This window comes from Apostichopus japonicus, chromosome 4 (genome assembly GCF_037975245.1).
Source record: "Apostichopus japonicus isolate 1M-3 chromosome 4, ASM3797524v1, whole genome shotgun sequence".
In the NCBI taxonomy this organism is placed as follows: Eukaryota; Metazoa; Echinodermata; class Holothuroidea; order Aspidochirotida; family Stichopodidae; genus Apostichopus; species Apostichopus japonicus.
The window spans coordinates 20,916,272-20,939,387 of NC_092564.1; the positions used below are offsets into that span (position 1 = coordinate 20,916,272).

At 36.6% G+C, this 23,116-nt stretch overlaps 1 protein-coding gene and 2 long non-coding RNA genes across 4 annotated transcripts in view; 1 reads left to right on the forward strand and 2 right to left on the reverse strand.

The window, feature by feature from the left end:
• Positions 1 to 531: 531 nt before the first annotated feature.
• On the reverse strand, positions 532 to 3,702 carry LOC139966036 (uncharacterized). Its single transcript, XR_011792421.1, has 3 exons — positions 3,424 to 3,702; positions 886 to 989; positions 532 to 627 (listed from the first exon to the last, which is right to left on the reverse strand). It is a non-coding gene; the product is annotated as an uncharacterized lncRNA (long non-coding RNA).
• A 10,428-nt stretch (positions 3,703 to 14,130) lies between these two features.
• LOC139966801 (uncharacterized) lies at positions 14,131 to 20,739 on the reverse strand. Its single transcript, XR_011792761.1, has 3 exons — positions 20,310 to 20,739; positions 17,248 to 17,440; positions 14,131 to 14,367 (listed from the first exon to the last, which is right to left on the reverse strand). It is a non-coding gene; the product is annotated as an uncharacterized lncRNA (long non-coding RNA).
• LOC139966798 (nuclear hormone receptor E75-like) overlaps positions 15,711 to 23,116 on the forward strand; it is a 142,548-nt gene continuing 135,142 nt past the window's right edge. The window contains exon 1 of one of the 2 annotated variants that reach the window (XM_071970161.1): positions 15,711 to 15,931. The gene's annotated coding sequence lies outside the window, so the exon portion shown is untranslated. The remainder of the gene's footprint in view (positions 15,932 to 23,116) is intronic. The other variant, XM_071970162.1, reaches the window with a different exon arrangement.

The window sequence follows — 23,116 nt, forward strand, 5'->3', positions numbered from 1 at the left end:
TAAATTATAAAGTAAAGAAGGCTATGATATATACAATATGAATGCGTCGACGACCTTATTCTTTTCTGAGATTCGTGGAGGTTTCTTGTGCAAGCTATCCGCCTCCATACGTGATGAGTGTCAGAATCCGTTACGGAATAGTGATGTTCAGAAAACCTAGCATGCACACACACACACATACATGTTTGTAATACATTCAGATCGAGGCCCCCATTGTATTTCCATTGTTTAAATCCACGTACCCTAACCTTAACAATACCCCATACAATAGAATTCTTCCGAGGACGTGGTGATTCTTTAGAAATCACAACCGAGAACCTGGAATCCTTTTGTTCAAGTCCTCGGAATTCTTTTGTTCAGTACAAAACAAACGCACACACACACACGCAAAAACACCTTTCTTGCGATTTCTGAAGAAGAATTGCACTGAAAGCAAATATAAATTAAGAAGCAATCATTTTTAGTCATTTATTACAAGTTCTAATTACTGAGATATAAGCAAGCAAGCCAAAATCTTATGCTAAAAAATATACCCGTTGAGCAATATTCAAACTTCGCTGATCCGATCGTCATTATGGAAAAATTCATTACATATAGGGGTGTGGCATGCGACTGGCCTGTCTGTAACTGGAAAAAAAAATAATAGAAGACACGGTTACTATATGGTATATTAAATTTAAGAAAAAGTAATTTATAAGGCGTTTGCTAAACTTAACAAAGATTTCTCATTACAGTTAATGTTTTACCACTCGTTACATACAATGTAATGTATAATACCCCATACATTGGCATTTGGCTGCTAGCCTGCAATTTGATATGTAATATGCAGTGTGTCTTGATAACCTTCTCGATTTCTTGCACCTCTTAGAAATTAAAATAACCCACCTGCGCACCCCTCTATACAAGTGATGGTGTAAACGATTTGTGCAGTGGCCCGCTTATATGGTGCTTGGTGGGATGCAGGGGCTCTGTCCCTGTAGGCCCACGCACTGTATTGGAATAAAAGGGCAGGAGAATGTTAAACTTGTTGCACATCATTAAATTTTTTAACATTAGTTAACTCAATGACACAATTGTACACCCAAATCATGGGCAACTTACTGACTTTTTGGTCTGTACGGGACGATCGTCAATTGGGGGAGATTATTACAGAGCTTCTCATTGGTTAATAAACCTATAAGAGCTTTGCTATAGCGTCTGGGTACGGATTTTTGTAATGGGTACTACGGTTTGCAACAGATTGTCTCAAACTTACTTTAAATATAGATTACTTATTAAATTTGCTCTTTCATGATATTTGTTGTTTAGTGCCTATAGCTTCGTATATACCAACCTGAACTCAATTAGGGATTAAGAGTTAGTATAGCGAAGACACTGTACACGCAATAAAGCACAATTGAAATGAGAAAAACGTTATTGCTGGCTGATATGAGAAACCGGCGGAAATACCATAAAGATATTCAAATATGGAATGAAGTTATTGCCAATAAAATCGATGTCGGGAGCCACTTTCTGTTGATCGAAGTGGAAAATGCAGCAGAAAATCATACAGCATCCCGCCCCACCCGTCCTTACGCCCATTTTCTGATACCAATGACTCTGCATGCATATATATCATTTGATGGCTCTTTGTGGGGCCACCACTGGATAATTTAATTACGTTGATTAGAATATATACCCTGCGATATTATGAAACACCCACAATATCGGTCATTGCTCGGATGAGGCGTATTTCATCACATAGTACGTAGTAGGCTTACCATGCAGTCCGTTGATTGAACATACGGTTGCCAGCCGTTGGAATGAGACCGTGACAAACAGTTACTCTAAAATTCGTAATAAACATCCTAGTTATCAGTTTATTGACTACGGCTTCAAACGCTCCAATAAACAGCCTAAAAGCGATAAACCACTCAAAGTTACAGGGTGATATAGATCTGTGCTATACAGGAACGGTGTAACCTACAAATGTTGTCATTTTGATGTCAGTACAGCCTACTACGTTACATAGTTTTTACATGAAGCTCGGTCACCCATCATATAACAATGTCTGTCTGTCTCGAGTTCTCATACGAATGCGTAAACTATAGTAAAGAGTTTGATGAGAACCAATATGCGTGAGATGATTCAAGGAGTTCCAATAAATGAATAAAATGTCAATTTGTCATCAGACATCTGGTCCAGAGGAAAACGACGAATGCAAAATGGAGGGAAAGGAAGGAAGGAAAACCAGTCAAGCTGAGATGGAAAACGGTCTATGAATCTCCCATTGGGACTTTTCATTCCATTTGTATTATTTTGATTAATAATAATAATAATAGAGGATTAGGAACAATATAACTATTCAACGTGATTAGTCTAGCAGATGTTTTACCAATACTGCAGATACTTTCAGGAATTACGCCCTCATTATTAGACATCATTTTTCACCAATCAATTTTGTGTGACCATCTCTGCAAAGTGAAAGCTGGTTCTTAGTCATATACGAAAGACAACGATACAAACAGCTTTTCTTAAAAACTACACAATGAGAAATTAACCAATAAAACACCCAATAATATAAAAAAAGTACTTTTTTCTCCTCTAACGTACATATGCTATTACAGAAATGGAAATGATCATCCCAGCTTAGGCGGTGCCGTGAAACGTCTTTATGTATGTATTTGGTTGGTGTAGTGGATAAGTGGAGGGAGGGGAGCAGGGGGGGGGGGGGTGACAGAGGTAAATTCAAAGTAGAGAACACAGTGGATTCTTGCTTGCTGAACTGTTTAACTATGTTACAACATATGAACATTCATTAATTATTATAAACCACGTCTCTGTCATGCGTGTTGACTATGGCTGTCTACTTAGATTGTTCGATATAGCTTGTAGGCTGTCTGTCTCAAGGTTGTCCTCAAAGGTTGAAAGATTTGGTCCTCGAACTTTGACCCTGCTTGATCTAAGTCATGAATGATTTTAGTTTCGTTAATGTTGGTTGTCGTTATGTTGTTGTTGTTGTACAAGCATGATGATATTGTAGCCTTCCTATCGAAAATAGGAAAATAAAGGAAATAAACTCTCGTGACACAGACATACGTGGTCAATTGTATTCCTCTGTATCATGCGAGCACAGTAGCCATCTCAGTGGTATACCACTGAGATGGCTAACGGGTTCACCTGACGCCCCTCCAACCTAAAAAGCTACATAGTAAATTACATAGAAATGTTCAAAAGTACAACAACACGTGTATCCTAAAATTAAACATGACTATATCGATATACCACTCTTCACGAACTAGAATTTAACAGAACGCTATTCAAAACTTTATCGATTTTTGTTCACAAGTTTTTTCTTAAACACTCTACATTGTGTTAAAGGTTTAAGTTAAATATCAAAAGGTTGAGACGCTAATTACTACTCAGGATTTTAAAAAAGCTTACAAACACAGAGAGCAGAGATATCGAGAAAATATCTAATGATGTGGCATGATTACTCAATGCGCAAACAGGATGCTGTCCTCCGAACGTCTGTAAGACAACTGAGTAATAGCAATGATAATAGGAGAGAAGAAGTCCATTTTGTCGTAGGAGTAACATTCGTAATTAGTGTTTAGGCTACTGCGACTTGCATGTGCACTGCCGTCTCTTGGTATAAGTTCTTTATACCTAGTACATGATCAAGGACAATGTTTTTGACGGCACTACGTTTCGACTTCGCGATAATCCTTCTCTTTGTTGTTATTTGTCAACGGTGGTCAAAGGTCAGTGTGTTTGTCAGGACGTGAGTTTCTGCTCAGTCTTCGAGAGGCTTAAAAGCAGGTGCACTTGACTCTTTGGCGATGAAAAGTAAGATATTGGAAAGCAGCAAAGAAAACAAAACAAATTCCACAGGACCTTTTAGCACGGGCGTATAAAACTATATTTTGTCTATACGCTCCTGTGTATGTTATTCGATTAGTTCTTAAGCTATATGCTATGTGCGAGACAAAAAAAAAAAAATCAAGCACTAAGGACATACATGGACTTAGGCTTTATGATGACGTCATAAACCAAACATTGTCAGTTGTGTATGTAAACTTCAGTATATAATCCAACTGTGTCAGAAGTATAGTATGTGCTGTATGGTTTACTGTTATTTAGGCCCACTTCCACGGAGAAAGTTTAATGAACTCGGCAAAAAAGTTCTTTATTTAAATTAACCCAACCTCAGTTTTTATGAACATGAGGCACTTAGTCCTACAGTCTTAAAACACGAGGATAGCTTATTTGGATCGAGGGCTGTTAGCGTGACTTGACTAGACATGACTTTATAGAGCTGTCGAGACGCGATTCGATCAAGGGGTTGAATCGAATATTTTGTTGGTGTATATAGACCTACCGTTTAACTCATGGACTGCATACGGAAATATGACTTACGATCAGGCCTGACGAGGAGGGCGTGGGGTGGGGGGGGGTTAACTTTATCAGAAAGTTGAGATCTGTTTAAATGGCCGTAGTTTGTAGTTTCATACCCCACAATAATTGAGACCTTATTGAGACCAGTAATTATAATAACCATAACAAATCCGTGTTGTCCAGTTCTGACCGAGTGGTTCAACTAATGTCATCCCCCCCCCCCGTGTCAAGGGTTTCCTGCTTCCAGCTTATTTCCTTGGTGATTTTCATTACAAAGACTGAAAACAAGAAGAATGTATAGGAAGATGGAAAAAATATGCACATAACACGTCATTGCATGTTAAAGAACTGAAGAACGTTCGACCAAATACGGCGAATGCAACAATATAGTCAGTCATCTTAACGCCCTGTACGCGTCTGTGTGTTGTATCTCGAGGACTCTGAAAACAACGCAATCGATAAAGTTACTACTTCATTTTCATATAAGTATGTTCTTAGTCTACATGTTATAGCGAACAAAAATAATGATTGATGTAAATATACGTAAATCAAATGGCAAGGCCTTAATCCCTAGCAGTTTTATCAAGGTCAATGCCGCTCGCGGGATCGTCTACCGTGGCGAGCAGAAACTATCAGCGTACGCTAGAGCATTGAACCCCGGCCTAAAAGCTGATACAATCCAAGGTCGGTACCCGTGTGTACCGTTAAAGAGCTGAACCTTTCAACCTCATGCCAAGCTTCTCAAGTCAACAATCTCATTTTATGATGTTGCTGGCAATACAATAAAACAATCACAACATATTTAATGCCAGTCGTTAATAATTTGATCGTAAATCAGGCTTAGCAGACAGCTACGTTCTTCGACGCAATATTTGAAATGTTTCATCACTTGCTTGTACTACGTAGAGCTCCGTGTCTCCGCGCTCTCCAGTGTGCTTTTGACACTGGGAGTTCTCTGCATCGCGCGCTTTCTCTGTTTGATATACTTTCGTCTCGTCTGAGATGGCCGGCCGGCTGTATTCGGAACATTAGAGTATTCAACTGCGGGCTGCTGGCTTAGTAACATATTGCAATGTATATCACTTTTACGACATCATGGGAATCTTAAAGGAATATATTGAGTTAAAGGTAAAATAATATTAACCAATATCAGCAGAATTCTGCACAAAACGCGATATTCATTTGAAACGTACTATTCTGGTCTTCAATATTATCCCCAAATAAGTGATAAAACGGTTTCCAGAAGTACCTTCCTAGAGGCTCTTATTCTCGAAATTGTTCCCAACCAAAAAAGACATTCAGATATCTCAGTGTGGGTAACGACCTTTTACAGTAGTAGTATAACTGCTTGTTAAAATTTCAGCAAGGGTGACCGTTATTCACCTTTCTAGCATATTTGGGGGCAATACTGATTGCGCTTAAAGAGAGAGCCGATATCTGTTTTCGTTTCCCAATTCTGTCCTTTTTCCATGTTTCTTTTACTCGACAACCACGACAATTTTAAACCAAGACTACTATCATACTCTAGGTATATGCCTGCAGTAACAATCTAGATGTTATATTCAATTAATACAGTATATAAGCCTTAGAAATGACAAGCATGAAAGAACAGTAAACAGCATCGGGTACAGTTTTTGTTTGTGTGGATGTCCTTGTTGCGAATGTTAATTCATTTAATCTGAAGTACTTAGAAATGGAATGACAGCGTAGAAAACATGACATGATGCTTCATGAAAGCGTCTGCTTTAAGATATTTAATACATTTTGGAATACACATGTCAGAGTGGGATGGTTATATTTCTTAATTGCATAGCTTCTGAAAGATTGTCGCAGAGCGGTGATTGAAGACGGACGTGTTGTTTAAGTGAGAAACCATTGTCGTTCTAACTTTACACACGAAAAAACGATATAAACTGATCTGTACATGTAATACGGTTTACTCCTCGGTGTCAGCATCGAGAGGATACATAATCTACACAGAGTTTGTTGTTCTGTAAGTTTATCTCTCCCTGTGCAGGAGGGGGGGGGGGGGGTCGTTTACCTAATATACACAGAGCTGCTCCAGATCATTGCTCTTTAAGAAGACCAATACAAGTCACGGATTCGCTCTATACAGCGTACACAGCCTCGCTGAAAATTTTGTACACAGATAACCAACATATACACACAAATATGAATGCCGGTCGATTATTAGTGCAGAGAGCGGCTTATCGAGCTAAACTACATGCTGGAATCAAAGTTTTCCACTTGTGTGAATTCTTCCGACTTTGTGGACATACGGTATTCCACGAATAGTCTACTAAACCTCCATTCAACATGATTTGAGCGTGTTTAATCTTAAATTTACAGTTTCTATGGCGACACTTAATTACACGATGAAATTATTACCTGCTTTTCTGAAAGGTAGAATGTGGGTTTGACAGAAATCACTGATGATATATATATATATATATATATATATATACATATAGGCTATATATATATATATATACATATAGGCCTATATATATATATATATATATATATATATCATCAGTGTGAAAAGCTCACTCTTTGAAGGAGTGAACATTCTCACTCTTTTGAAAGAGTGAATTTCACTCGTCGTGGAGTGATCACTCACTACACTCTAAGAAAGAGTGAGAATTCACTCCATTCGAGTGAAAATTCACTCTTTTGTTTTTAGAGTGATATCGATATATATATATATATATATATATATAGAAATATATCGATATATATATATAGATATAATTATAGATGCAATATGCAACTACATATGGGTGTAAAAGGGTGTCCATTCCTTCAAGCTTATACTTACGTACCCAACGATAAGCAGAGAGTGCTTCCAAAAACCCTTCAACAGATCGGAACAAAACCTTTACCATGCATTTTGAATGACAACGTGTGTTCAGCGCAAGTATTTACAGGGGTGAAGGGGAAGACATTACGGTGACTGGCCGACCGATCGACAATCCTTATTATCATTCTAATCCAAAGAAAGTCTCCGTATATTGACCTTTTTTTTTTTTTTTTTGTTCCCCGAAATCCCCGTCTTGGTTCATTTCGGGTTAGTTCATGATGATTACATCTTTAACTAAAACAACAAACTAATCATCACTCGGCCAAGCAGACATCAAGTCCCTCCTCGATGAACCGATTCTATTAGTCCCGTCTCATAACCTGTAACCAGAGAATCATATAGGAAACATCGAGTAAGCTTATAGTTTATTCAACGATAGTTAAGATTAATAGGTCGAGCTCTTCACGACAAATTGACACATCTGGGACGTTGGTTCTCAATTGAAACCAACTGAGCCATTATAAGAGTTTTTTTCTGGTTAAGAAGAAGAAGAAGATGAAGATGATGATGAGGAGAAAAAAAATAATAAACTTAACACTCTATAGATCTAAATATCGTCTTTCTCTAAAAGCTCATTAAAGTGCTGCCTAATAACCACGACTGATGTATTTAATTAGCGATCACCAATCTCGTCAAACTTCGCTCGGATGCCTCTGTTTTGACATCAAAGATGAAGAGTAATAGGAGCGTGGTAGCGTGCACGGTAAAATGTGATGAGTAGGCCTATGGAGGATTATTTTCACCGGGATATATAAGGTAACTTACGACCAATTGAAAGCTTCAACAGAAAAAAAAACCTTTTCCTTCAAAAGTGATTGATGCTCTAGTCTATACAGAAAATCATTGGAAGCAATGGTACAAAGAATTGGTGTAGAAAAAGAAATCTATCAATAACATTAATTTTGGAAATTCTCAATATGCTTCACTCCTGTTCGATATTTGAAATGAAACTAACAGTAATTAGGTTAACCCGATGCAATCTTAGTCGAGTAAAAGGAGAGGCAAACCCAATCAGCATTCTTATAGTATATGTTTGGTTGAGAGAGTTGGGAGTTACTTCCCCAACTAGATAAAAAAAATGTTTAATCTGGGAGATTAAACACAGTTGTATAGTTCCTTGAAACACAAGACTGGAGACAGAAGTCTAAAATGAGACATAAAATAGACACATATTTTTTATATTTTTTATTTTCTTATTTATTTTATTGTCTATTTTCCGTTAATAATAGAAATGGATTAGTTTGTAAATGCTGAATCGATATTAATCTATTCAAGTTTTTATACTGGCTTTGGTTTCACCTTTTACAACATGAAATGAAAACACGAGGGAAAATTAAAAATTCCCCTCCTATATACTTGACTTCCGCATCAACAAAATGGCAGCCCCCCCCATATATATATATATATATATATATATATATATATATATATATATATATATATATATATATATATATATATATATATATAGCCTCAATGCACTTTCAAGACTCCCTCCAAACGATGTCTGTATATATCTTCTAAACGAAAATAATAAAGCTGATTAATTGAAATAATCCAATTATCCTTTGTACGTAGGCCTTTATAAAGCTAGAAACTTAGACTGCTTTCTATTTAACATCTCGGCGAGAGGACATACTTATAACACACTAGTGTAAAGCTAATCAAATTAATTTAATTCGACATTTTACAGACGGAAACTTCTCGTTCAATACGTGATCACTTGGGGCTCACTTTTTCCGACGTTCTATTTCTGCAGATGGCTTAATTGTTTAATTAATTATAAGTAAGACCATGTCTTTGTGAAGAATCGCCGACGCTGATTTGTTTGCGGCAAGGTCACATCCATTCAAATTATCTGTCCCAGTTGTGTCTTCCTATCAGTTGGGTATTATCAGGGAGTTGTTATGGAATTATTATGGTGGGAATTTTTATCAAGTTACTCAATCTGCGAAAATGTCTGAAAATTGAGTGTAAGCATATTATGTAGTCTGTTCCTATGTGATCCATTTGACGAGAAGGTTGATTGGACCATTCATTAATTGCTTAGTCAACAATCCTTGAACAAGCAAGCAGGCGAGCAAAGAAACAAAAAAGAAATAAACAGACTCAAGATTGTGTCAATGTTATCAATGGATGGTAATAATACCAATCAGCTCAGTAAGCTGCGTGAAATATACCATAATCACTATATTCAAATATGTGTGCGCCAGACTAATCAACAAAATAATGTGACGCGTTCTCGGCGAAATTATGACTGCATTCTGCACAGTAAAATATTAACTGTTCGTTCTGCGTGCTTAAACGATACAGAGTTACCGGTACGCATATCGTAACCAACCGATAGGGTTACCCGAACATAAAGTGGTGATGGTGGGATGGGTACGAGTAGCCCCCATACCATTGGTCAATTAATGTTAATGGTACACATCTCTTTGATCCCTCCCTCTAGCTAAAGAGGCTAAGATTTCGAACAACTTGCCTTGATAAGGAGTTGTTACCAACGTAGGAGTGGATATCTCATTAGTTGTACGGAGAGCATGAACTTTGTTACTGTGGTCACTGGTTCCACTAAAGCCCGAATACATAAGCCAGATGTTACTTCATTTTTAAGGATTGTTTACCGAACTTTTGTTGGTAATTTTTCTGCAATTGCCAACTAGTTTGCCTTGGTTTGCCTCGGCCCGATCATAGCAGAGACCAACAGGGAACTGTTTTACTTAGGTCAAAAGCAATTTTACTGAAAATTGCAACAAAAAAAGGCCTTAAAGGCTGCATGTGTATAGGTTGTTCTTCAATCTATTCTTCAGTTCTTGCATGAAATTTTAGCTGATGGTCCTAACTAATTGAGACTGATTCTTAGAGGTTTAATAATCTCTTTGCCAACCTCAGAGGTATATTAGTAAAGATGACGTCAACATGTGGCCCTCGATATGCAGTTGGATTTCTCTTCTTTCAATCCTCTTTGGACTAGCAGTTCCGGTCACCGTGATTTAATTCCAATGGCGTCATTCGACGAGGTCAATGGTCTCTATAGGTAACTCATGAATTATTCATGAAGTATTGACCATTTCCACCTTGCTGGTTTCTGAGGTTCGCCTCTGTTTTATCTATTTTGTATTTTCGATGCTTTGGGCAGAACTACTTGGCTCCTACAACTTACTATCCACAACGTGACCCAGGAGAAAGTCGTTTAGAATGCCCTCCTATAGGGTTTTAGTCTCGGCGATGGCGATGATAAAAGGCCGAAGCTGCTGCACTTCCGATGATCCAATCTGAAAGAGGTTGCACGGAAGAAAAATATGGGGCCAGTAAAGAGGAATACATTATACGAAAAGGGAAGTCAAGGGTACTTACGTCAAGATTCCTTATAGCCGTACAGCTACCTGGGAGGGAGGAAATTTTACATCACGTATTTCTAACAACCCACGTTGTACAGTATATTAACATTAATAATGCTTCGTGTCGGTCGCTCTGGTAGATGGGATCAAATTTACGACTATACGTTATCGAATTCAGAAGCCAACTTATTCTGGAGTTGAATCATATTTAGCTCAGAGGTCATATTCTCGAGCCATATACCCATCTCCGATATGGTAGGTAAGGCAGAAGATATATTAGGGCAAAATATCACGCCTTTCACATCTTCAACTATATATACTTCTATCTAGTCTCTCCATTATTAAAAAAATACCCCAAATGAGCCAAAACTTTTCATAGTCGACTTTAATTGTATACAGTTCAGATATCTCCACGCTTGTATGAATACCTATAGTTAGTTTCATTGTAAAAATGACTGTATCTACATAGGCCGTTTATTATTTATTATCGTTAGTATAGAAGTAGCCTATGCTTTTGAAGTCAAATGCAATCGTTTGTTTGTTCAAAGGAAAACACTTTATCGTTAAAGATGATGATATCTCATCGTGAAATATGTGATGTTTCATCGCAAACATATGTCCACCAACTCAACAATGTATAAAACGAACTACAGAGTTGTCACTGCAGTTAAAATAATAATAAACAGCACTTTTGTTTGCGGCCTGCAAGAATTACAACCATCAAATTAAATAATACCCATTTCATCGATCACTAATGTACCTGGGTTAACCCCTTTCGCCTTTAAAAAATCCAACTCGAATCTTTTCGTATTGTCGCCCTCGATTTAAAACATTTAGTCACAACGTTTTCACATACTATGAGGGGAGAGAATAATTAGGACAAAGCTCGTGGTACACGTAACGGTGCGTGTTAAATCTATCACAGATGAGAATTGTCCTATCTACATGGAAGTTTCATCATTGGATCATCTATCATCCACTGTGATCGATAACACAGAATCAGAAGAGACAAAATGGCGCTGAATTGGAATGAGACATATTAAAATGCATATTGTTTCTTTTAATCTTTCGCCCGTATTCTCTCTTTTCTGTTTGTCAACAATTCCATTACGCGCCTCAGATTTCTCAATGAGATGATGGGGTCATTGGCGGGCATGAACGACCAAACACTTTAGATGTTGTCCGTACTCTAGTTATCTCTCAAACATATTGATATACAGCAGACACAAGGAGAAGGGTAAGGAGGGGGAGAAGGAGGGGAGATGGAGGGGAAGGAGGGAGAGAAGGATGGGCAGAAGGAGGGGGAGAAGGAGAAGTGAAGGAAGGGAAGAAGGGTATAGTGGAAATAAAATGGGACAGGAAGAAGAAAACGAAAGGTTTTGTAGGGTATTTCCATTTGTTATTGGAGACCATAGACTGCAAATGCAGTGTAATATACTCATGCAACATTTCCTTTGTCGTACATCTTTACCAGATCCAACGAATTTTACTTTTAACTGAGGTTGAAATTAATCATGTACCCACCCACCCGCCTAGCGCCTATTTATTTTAATAAGGGAACTAACTTTTACGTGTTAGTGGCATTATTTGCCAGATAACGTTCTGAAGCAAAATCTGAGTGACTCCTTCGCAAAACTTCAAAAGATATTAAAGATCTATACATTCGGTCGGGGGAAGAATAAGACCACTCCTTCGGGCACAGGACTTCACGCGGCGCGGATCAATGGTGGGGGGGGGCATGGTTGGGGGGGCGTACACCCTCATATCTCACAAAAAAAATCACACATACAATAAACAGTACAAGCTATGACAACCTTGAATTAAGACCTCATTGTCAATTTAATAATAACTGATGCCTCAAAATGCACAATTTGACGTCTAATACCCTATATTTTCTGGAGCCCCCCCCCCAACCCGACGCAAACGACCACAGGGCGACATCGCTTTCTCTATCATTGTATACAAGAGATCTTTGTGGTAGCAAACATTAGCCTTATTAAGCGGATATATTCAACCGGAATCTCAGTATAAAAGATGAATTGTGTTACAAACATTTTACATTCATCATTGCTTCATATTTTGTTAAATAAGACCTTCGAAGTTCTCGCCTTATACTTCATCATTCCCGATGGGATACAGGGTATATCTATATGTATATATTTAAGGGATATAATCTCCCCCAGAATAAAATAAAGTAAACTCAAGGGAAGAGGATCAACCCCTCCCCACTGGCAGGCAAATTAGTTTTACCAAAAAATCGTAGCGTATACTACTAATGTATAACATATTTGTCCGAAAAACCTAAAAGCAGTCGAAAATTCTTCCACATTGTTCCTCAGTTTGCACCATGTTGTATCTAAGCATTTACCTCAATATTACCAGCACTTGTCATTTAGACCCCGTCCCTAACTTCATATCATCTATCTCAGTCCTCACTCCCCAGTGTGGCAGTGACCCAGTACAGAAAATGTGGTTGCGCCCCTTAATGGGATGTCGGTAAACTAGACTAATAGACAACATTTCCACGTATAGACAACATTTCTATGTACAATAATGCTATGTGGGGGAACAGCGTATTGACGTATACAGTTACCGAGGTAAGGTGAAAATCGAAAACTAAATATTGTAATAATTGTATAGTAGTATAGTATCTATAAATCTGTATATGTGCCGTATACCTGTACAAGGTGTACAAACAAATACCCCGATACAGCATTGGCAGTAGTCTGGGTTGACTATAGGGCAAATAAAATATTCAGTTTATCATCCTCCAGAGAGTCTACACTATAAACAGCCTTCCCTATTCACAATTTTCTCTCCCACCCAAATTATCCAGTAGTTTTTGAAGGTCATAGATTTATGTATATATATAAATATTTATTTTTTCTCCGTTCCTACGAGTCTAACCGTCATAAAGACCTATTGCCGTAATGATTTGTTTGTTGGGGGGGGGGGCGGGGGGGGGGGTCCGCAAAGAGGAACACAAAAGTTCGGATTGCATATATGTTTCCTTAGCACCTTATTGTTGTGAAGTACTCACATGGGCTTTGTGATACATCAAAACCTTGGCGAATGTGCGAGGTTAGAACCAAAATTCACGTACCGAATAGACAAACATAAATTTTAAGCTTTATACTACGGAAGCTCTGAAAAAAAAAAACCGAGAAACACTTTCATTTGGTTAAATACTATAAATTTTTAAACTTTGTTAATATTTAATTTTTACAATCTTTTCTTCCGCTGCAAAGAGTAACTGATAGTCTGCACTTTGTTGAATTTTCGGATGGAGCCAAATTTAAAGTTAAAAGTATGGATGCAAAATTGTAAAAAGTAGAAAAAGGAAGAAATGTTGTTATGAAATCACAGTCATTTTGTTTCAAGTTAAAAACAACGTTACAGCATAAGTTTCCAATTGTAATTGCACCATTGGAATTGATCCTAATGTCATCTAGTGCCAAAAAGAATTCGGAAGTCAAAGTTTGTTCCATACAAAAACTAAAAAATACATGTTAAAGTTTGATCCTGGTTAGCATACTGCTGATCTACCCCTAGTCAACCCAGTGCCCACCCACGTCCCGCCTGCCCCAAAAACATGACCCCTTGATATTAAATTGTAGGTAATATATTCATGTTTCCTCTCTCTCAAAAGAACTGTTTGTTGAACATAAACCACAGATTCCTCATTATATGCACACAAGTAAAATACAAAGTGGGCCCACAAGTCAAAAGCCGAAAAGATGGAAGATATTTTTCTGTCACAGGGCTGGCCTCAATATGGAACCTGGTACACTGGAGTGAAAAAAAGAAGAAAAAGAATATTGAAATTGATATGACACTATCAACTAAGATTTTTAATATCTCATTGCCAATGGTCAGTGATTGTATCCGGACAGAAACATTATTTACCAAGTTGTAGCGCGCCCCCATTTATAACGCCCGTACGCCATTATGGTTATTTCTTCACGGCGCTTCAGCGAACCCACACTTTCAACAAAGCGACGATTCTTTCTTTATATCGGTCACAGTGCGTTTGCATTCTGATAATTATGCTTTAAGTGGAGGGATGTAATGTGCAATGGAGCCTTGCCTTGAGATGAGTCAATTTTCTTGAGGTTGTATTTAAACGGATTGCAATAATTATCCGCTATAGTTGATTGTTTCTATAACCTGTACTTTACTACAACTTGTATTTGACCTCAGCAAGTGATTCCAAACATAGACCGAATTAAATAAATCAACAAAATCATATTGAAGGCTATTAGCGTTTATCTCCGAATCTACTGTCAGTATTAGTTAAACTGTGTATCTTTTGCATCTTCCAAGCAGGTCGCGACCACGTTTGAAGTCAGAAGTCCTACGAGGCACCTCATTCCTGCTTCGCAACTCCCTCGCATATCTCGATCAATCCAACGAAACACGGGATATAAATAATATTCACACTTTTTACGAGAGAAACGAAATTACTCCTACTTAGAATAACACAAAACGCAACTCTCTGACCTATTTATTCTCATAGATATAAATTTCCCTACAGAGGCAGCATGCGCAATTGCACCCCGACCTAGATATTCTTTTACCTAACTCTGCTAATCAATTGGATTGATTTATTGTCTGACAGAGGTGATAATACGCCAAGATACATCAAAATAAGTGAACTTTATTTAAACTAATAGCCTATATCCACATGTGTATTTTAAGTTGTTTTAATACGGTGATAATTTGCTCGTTACGAGAAGCACCAAATCTCTTTACGATCGTTTAATGCCGCGCAAAGGATGTCGTAATTCCCTACATAATTCTTCGTAATCCTGTCGTAGTCCTTTTTGTGATCTTTCCCTACACAACATGGAATAGTCCAATGAAAACAAACCACACTTTTTGTTGAACAAAAGCCTCTCCCATCGAATTATGAAATACAACACTTTGGCTCAATATTTTAGGTTTAAAAATATTAACTTCCACTTAAAATATCCACTAAAATATTATTCATTATAATTATATTTCATTTGAGAACAACATGTACAGGAATGATTTTCTACTGAACAAAATATATAACACTTATAACAAATATTTTTAATCTGGTCACAATCGTTGTCACTTAAATAAACCTCAAAACCCAATTCCCAGCAACATTGACCTCATTTCAGGACACGGCGGCATTGTGCATGATCGAGGTACGGAAACAACTCTTGGTGAGATACTCATACACTCTACATGTTACAACGGAGTTTGCTCAGCAGTAGTATTTCTTCAGAAAGGATCGAATTTTGGAGCTCGTAAAGTAAGGAGATTTTGAGGATATTTCTTGTATGCGCCTTCCAGTTATGCAGGAATAATTAACGCTGAGGACTGAGTGAGTATTGCTATCGCTATGTTGTGGTAATTTTTAGTTTCCGAATTGTATGATGTATAATGTCGCAAACAATAACGCGCATAAAACACAAGCGATGGTTTTTCAGGCAGTGTTTGATTCAGTTTGTGTTTGTAGTGGTCAGTACTTAATTGTGCGGCTTTTTACGGCAATCCCGTAGCTTAATTGGCCACAAATAATTTGCAAATGTATGAATAATGAAGTGTCTCGAGCTGACATGTACATGGCAATAAATGCGAATTGAGCGTTTTGCTATCATTGATGGTAAAAGTAAGGTTGAGGTGTGCAAACGATAGCGATCAGTCTGGGCGAGAGTAAGGTAGCTTAGGCCTAGTTAAACCTGTAACTTTCTCGAAAGGAAGCATGGAATCATGGATACGCTACTCTTGAATGTTACGGCGCTATCTTTTTGTCCTACGATCGGTTTGTTGCCTGAGAATGAGACGTTCCGCAGTGTTTATAAAAGTGAAGCAACTTTTGGTATTTAAGTTCAGTATTACATTTTTGGTTAGGCAAGGAAACACAGATAACAGGATTAACAAATGGCAATTTTCTTGAGGGAAGGGGGAATGATGTTGGGCAGTGTAAATGAACATTGGTACACAAATTCTCCAAAGTGTTTGGAGAGCAGTAAATGTTGCATGAAAAGTGTGGATATCAGTGGATGAAGCTTGTATGGATATTTGCCAAAGGTTGTTTACAATATTACGCCACATATTTAGCACGTAATTAAAGAGAGCTCTACCTCTTGAATAGTATTTTCACACCCTGGTGGTACCATACATGGCTATTAGAGGAAAGAAAGGTTTTACAGGAATACATAATCTCTTACTACATAGCTCACAATAATAGGTCAAAATCTTTGAGAACTACTCTACAATTAGGAATACACTTCAGTGGTTTGCAAATGATAAATTGAAAATATTACTATAAATTTGTGGGTAAAATATTTTCTGTGTTGGACTTATGTCATTGTACATAATTCACCAAATAGGGACTGCCAAAGGTTTGATTTCAAATTTAGATTGAGGGTTTAAAAAAACCCCATTTCCTTTCATGAAATAATTCCATAGTTTAATCATGTTTTGTTCATCTTTTCGATTTCATGAATAGTCCTCGCAATTGCCAATAGCTTGCAACCCAGGAGGATGAAAATAACAGTGTAAATTTAAAAAAATTATATTAAAGTTTGTGAAAACTCAAATTTACATAAATACAATATTTGATGTATTAGTGAAAGATATTTCAAATTTGATGTGCACATGGATGCACATGCACTTTTGAAGAAAAGTAATTACCACAATGTACTAGGAGACCACACAGTTACAGTCAGTCAGAGTTGAACCGGTGCTGTGGCCGAATGGATAAAGGCATTTGAAGGAATGAGGCTTAGCAATTGGGATGTTCCGGGTTCGATACCTGGCCAGGTCATAGTAAGTTGGGTTTTTCTCCAAGAGCAATCTACGGGCTTTTCCCATCTGAAATGACTTTCTATATTGAAAAGATTCCAAATTTGAGTAAAAATGTTGAATTGGAAGCCACCCGATATGTAAGTTGTAATCCATAAGCCCTTGCGGGGTTCTCCCACCTTTGTGGTGGCTTAAGTGTTGCAAAAAAAAAACTGCTGATTTGATTATTGATTGATTATTATTATTGATTATTGCTATTGGTTAATCATTTTTGTGTAATGTGCACACTACCCGACATGTGTGTGGGTGAAAAGTAAGCATGCACACTATTTGCCGTATTGCAGAAATGATAATGTGGTACAAGTTTGTTAACAGTGCTACAGGGCCTGCAGTACTAGACACAAAATGGAAGATACATCTTTAATGCTCATACTATCTTGGAGACTAGTCATTATCGCCCTCATTATTAGTGTTATAAATTAACCTGCTGACATTTCTTGGAGTAAACACTATATAGTGCTATATAGTACATACACTATCAGGCATGGCAGACAGTGACAACTACTATTTCGAGAAGAGCTGTTATCGCTCACATTTACACACATTATCTGACCTGTCAGTGATAGACACTAAGTTCTCTCAAAACTCAACAGAACTTGACATCCCTGCAAGAATGATGGATACATGTTTGTGAGAAAAGGTTTAATGCTAACTTCCAATTGGGCATTACCACACACATTACCTGGCATTCATGTGTTATTAAAGTAAATATTCTGCATCAAACTTGTAGCAAAGAATGTTGAAAAAAGCCCTGTTTTTGGTACCTTACTGAAACAACTCAGGTAAGAAGAGTTCTTTTGAATATATTCCGTCTCTCTCACTCTCTCTCTTTCTTAATGGTTTCCATAATTTGAGGTTGATATGCAGCCACTCTTCAAACTGAACACCAGAATGCATTCATAAATTACCCTGAGGTACAATATCACAGTACTTGCAAATAAAACTAGGTCGATGTCAACTTTGAAAGCTGCAGAAAAGAGGATAATGTATACCACATTTAAGTTGCCAAAGCTGTTCAATCGGGATTTGAAGCAGGCTTCCCAACCTGCGACCTCCCTTGTTAAACTAAGAGTGATATTATGCACAGTGTGGATCATGGTTTTATGAAAGATGTTTACCCTATTATACGGTATTGCTATATTATATCGTAATGTTGCTTTTATTCAGTATTGCTTTGAATTTAGCTTTGAGTTTAGGGATGTCCAAGTCTGCCTGCTATAAAATATAACATCCAATAAATGTGTCAAGGAACCTGTACTTGCTGGTATTAAAATGTTTACTTGCACATTTTTGGGGTCAAAAGAAGGAGAATATAGAAGCACAGAGTTGACTGACTGTGCTGTATGTACATTTTAAGGTACTAGTAGAGTTAAACTTAAGTTGATATAGACAGCAGTAGTAATAGCATAACATCAGAGCTGTTAATGGTGCAAAATGTAGACATAACAAGAATTATAAACTGCAGCATTGGGAATTGGTTTGCATGCATAGGTTGGTTTGATATTCGCATCGAGATCTATATGAAAACAATGTAAAAGCCAGTTGGGAGGCTATTGAATTATCTCTATCAATATCTATCAATACATAATCATAATAGCTTACAGCAAGTTTCTGCATTTTATCAATCAGTTTCTAGAAGTTTGATCAAAGCTACCATGAGGTTACCATTGATTTAGAAATGAGACATCTCTCTAGATTTTATCTTTGACAAATGAATGTTGAGGCTGGTAGACAGTCCAATTTCAAAATGTTGTTGCCTAGACAACAGTTTTCCTATGGATCACTGCCATGCTGAATGAAGAAAAATGTGTACTTGAATGAACCATTCCTTGTTAAACAAATGGCTTTACAAATTTGGTAATGATACTTTTGAAGTTATTGTGATGTGAAAAAAGAAGAGGAAATGAACGAAATCTGTGATTATGTTAGAAACTCTAGAACTTTGTTAAAAATGGAGATTTCAATCATAGGGGTTCGAATTCTCCCTGAACTCTGAAATATGTTAGAATGACTTCATAAGACAGTCAGTTTGTCATTGTGTAATGGTGTGCAATCGCTCTATCTTGCAAACTCAACAAATTTCATTAAAATGCACAAAGTGAATTTTTACCGATGTATTTTATGGTGCATGCACCATGCTTCCTTAAAACATGTTCTGTAATGTAAGCCTTTACACCATTGTTAAATATGTTCTAAGCATGTACTGTAACATAAACCTTTACACTATTGTTAAATATGATCTAAGCATGTACTGTAACATAAACCTTTATACCATTGTTAAAATGATCTAAGCAGGTACCTGTATTGTAACGTAAACCTTTACACCATTGTTAAATATGATCTAAGCATGTACTGTAATGTAAACCTTAACACCATTGTTAAATATGATCTAAGCATGTACTGTAACGTAAACCTTAACACCATTGTTAAATATGATCTAAGCATGTACTGTAACATAAACCTTCACACCATTGTTAAATATGATCTAAGCATGTACTGTAACATAAACCTTCACACTATTGTTAAATATGACCTAAGCATGAACTGTAAACCTTAACAGTATTGTTAAATATGAACTAAGCATGTACTTGTTTGCACAAAAAACTATTAACCATTTTAATTTATTAGGGTTATAGCGCAAACTTTTGAAAGAGACAATATTCTACATATGTTCACTACAGTTGTACCGTTGTATGTAAAACATTGCACAACCATTGTGAACACACCATATGACTCAGCAAACTTTCTTCTTTTGCAGTCACTTAATTCTTTCTTATATACACCAATTCAACCAAGTCTCAATTAATAGCTATGTACAACTAAAATAGTCCTTGCCAGGTTAAAAAATACCCTCAGTCACTCAATCTATAGTAGTCACAACTGTGTATTACTTGTTTTCCTTTTTGTTCCTTGGAGGCAAGCTTGAAATGAATGCATCCTCGCGCCCCAGATAGTTGTTGTGGCAATGTTTACACTTCTCCTTAGCCGAGTTCTGCCCCACTGTAGTGATTAGGTCAGGCTATTTACAGAGCTGCGCTTTGCTTCGAGGTGTTTTTCATGTGACCCAGTAGTCTGCCATTCTTGTCAGTTACACAATGGTATTGAAATTAGAGCAACCAAGCATTCAAGGAGTCCTTCACAATTTTTTTTTAAACCTATATACAACAACAACTAAGAAAATGAAAAAAAAAGAAAAAAAAAAAAACTCTCTATATTCTGGCAGACAGGACACTACTGGACGTAATGCATGATTGTAATAAACAGGTTCTGTTTAAACAGAGCATACATGTGTAAACTCATGGTATTAAAAAAAAAAAAAAAAAAAGCTAACTAATATTAACAAAATTCCTTTTGTTGGGGGGGGGGAGGGATTTTGCAGGTTATTTCTTCTTTAATATTTTACAATTTAAGAAGGAACACAGTAACATCTTTCTTAGTAAGAAAAATGGGGAATAATTTAGTGTCCAAATTGTGTTTGCAGTCTGCAAATTTTGTCTTTTATGATATATATACAGTATGAATCCTGTGTACAAAAGCTGGTATTGATCTACCCCACTTTGTCCTTTCTTGCTATGCAGTGAAGGATATAAATGATTCCTGACGACGTAAGGTACAATGTAAAATGTGGTTCAAAAATGGCTATGAGTAGTCTGCTTCTTTTTGTATAGCACTCATTAACCGCTCAGTTAATGTCTGGCATAATCAGGGGATAAATTAGTACAAATTTTGTATGGATATTAGTTTTGTAGGCTTTGAAAGTTCCTTTACAAAATATATTGGTTTATACTGTGTACAAAATTTATGTACATCTTTGCACTTGTATATCAGTTTGCCCATCTTGCGTTGCAATTTTGCAATGCGTTACATGAGAAAATATTCCCTGCATATAATGCATATTGTACACTTGCTAAATGAATAGTTACATCAATAGTTACGGTTAATTGTCTTAAAAATTCAAAACCGTGATGGTTGAAACCAACTTGGGAATATCTGTTGGTACTGTCAAGTTACGACATCAACACAATACACGTAGAGCTGTATACAAACCATACTGTCAGATCAGATATATATGATCTCTATCTCGTAAACCTAGTTATGTAGGACAGAAATTAGGACAAACTTTTTGACTTATAGTCTAAAATTATAGTCTAAAAGATCATTAACTAGTTCTTTCACATTTTGTGGCGGGTACATTTGATATTTCATTGAGATTATAGCCACTTTAGTACACTTGGTAATCTAATGATCTGGTGTATTGGAACCTGTATGTAAAATATTATATTGCAGTTCTTTCAGTGCTTGATTGTGACTTACTAGTACTTAAAACTACAGTATTTTACTGTATAAACATAATCTAATACTGTGTGTGTATAGTATTAACAATTTATACAGGTACTTTCCAGTTGAAGTAACATGTGTCTCTATACATGTACAAAACTGCTCTACACACTGGCAATTGAACATAGCAATTTCCCCGTTCTGGTTTAGCATTTGGCTATGCGATTCCGAATAAATTATTTCCGGGCTGGCATAACATCATCAAGTTAGAAGGCAAGCAAAGAATATTTATTTACAGTAGCTCAGGGAATTTAATTGAATTTAGTGTCAAATCTTGTGTACAAAGTAGTTAAAAGCACTGAAGTTTGTCTCTTAAAAATACTACTGGCCCTGGACACATACAAAACTGCTATACATCTTTGCATGTTTATGTATAGCATCTTTCATAGCATTTTTCTATGCGATGCCAGATAAAAGATTTCCTGTAGCTGCTCACCATTGGAATTCTTACGCATCAAAACTCACTGAAGTAAATTAATTTTTATTGTACATTAGGACCAATGTAATATCGTTGAAAAGAAATTTGCGTTTTTCAATTAACAAAACAATTGCTGCAATTTTTTCCCTTACACAATTCACTTACACAATTTCTGCTTCAGGATTATGCAGTTGTTTATATTTTAATTACTTTACCATCACCTTGCATTTGCTTTAGAGTGCATATTGTTTGGATATAAATATGAAATCTAATAAACTTGATAACCAGGCAAAGAAATAGCATTTTATTGTTATAAGCATTTTCGTGTAGCTCTGTTTGCCTCATATCTTTTAAGTACTGCAAAATGAATTTGCAAACGTAAACCTGAAACATTCCCTGGGTAGTAAGCCTGCAAATTAAGAGACGAGATAAAAAAAAATCTAGGAGGAGGGATATGGATCATAGGGGCAGATGGAGGGATAGGGATCATAGGGGCAGATGGAGGGATAGGGATCATAGGGGCAATGCAACATATAAGTAATATAAAAAAATACAAGAATGTAAAGCTTCCTTGAGCAGTTTTCTTGCTAAAAAGACAGAGTAAGTTGCAATACACAAAAGTTATTTTCTAAATTGTTGCATAACTAGACCTGATGAGTAATGTAGAGATGACTGCCTGATTAACAGTACTGCTCATAAATATCTTAGAAAGTCAAATTATGTTCACTGATACTGAAACTGCAGCAATCAGTTTACTGCCAATCTCAAGGCATTTATTGATTTGATTTGATTTGATTTTATTCAGCAAGATATCAATCTTCATCTGCATACAAACAAAAAATTGCACATAAAGATAAACATTTAAAATACAAGAAGGGAATATACTTAAATGCATCGAAAAGAAGATAACATGCCAAGGATAACCCTTTAAGCTAAAAGCTT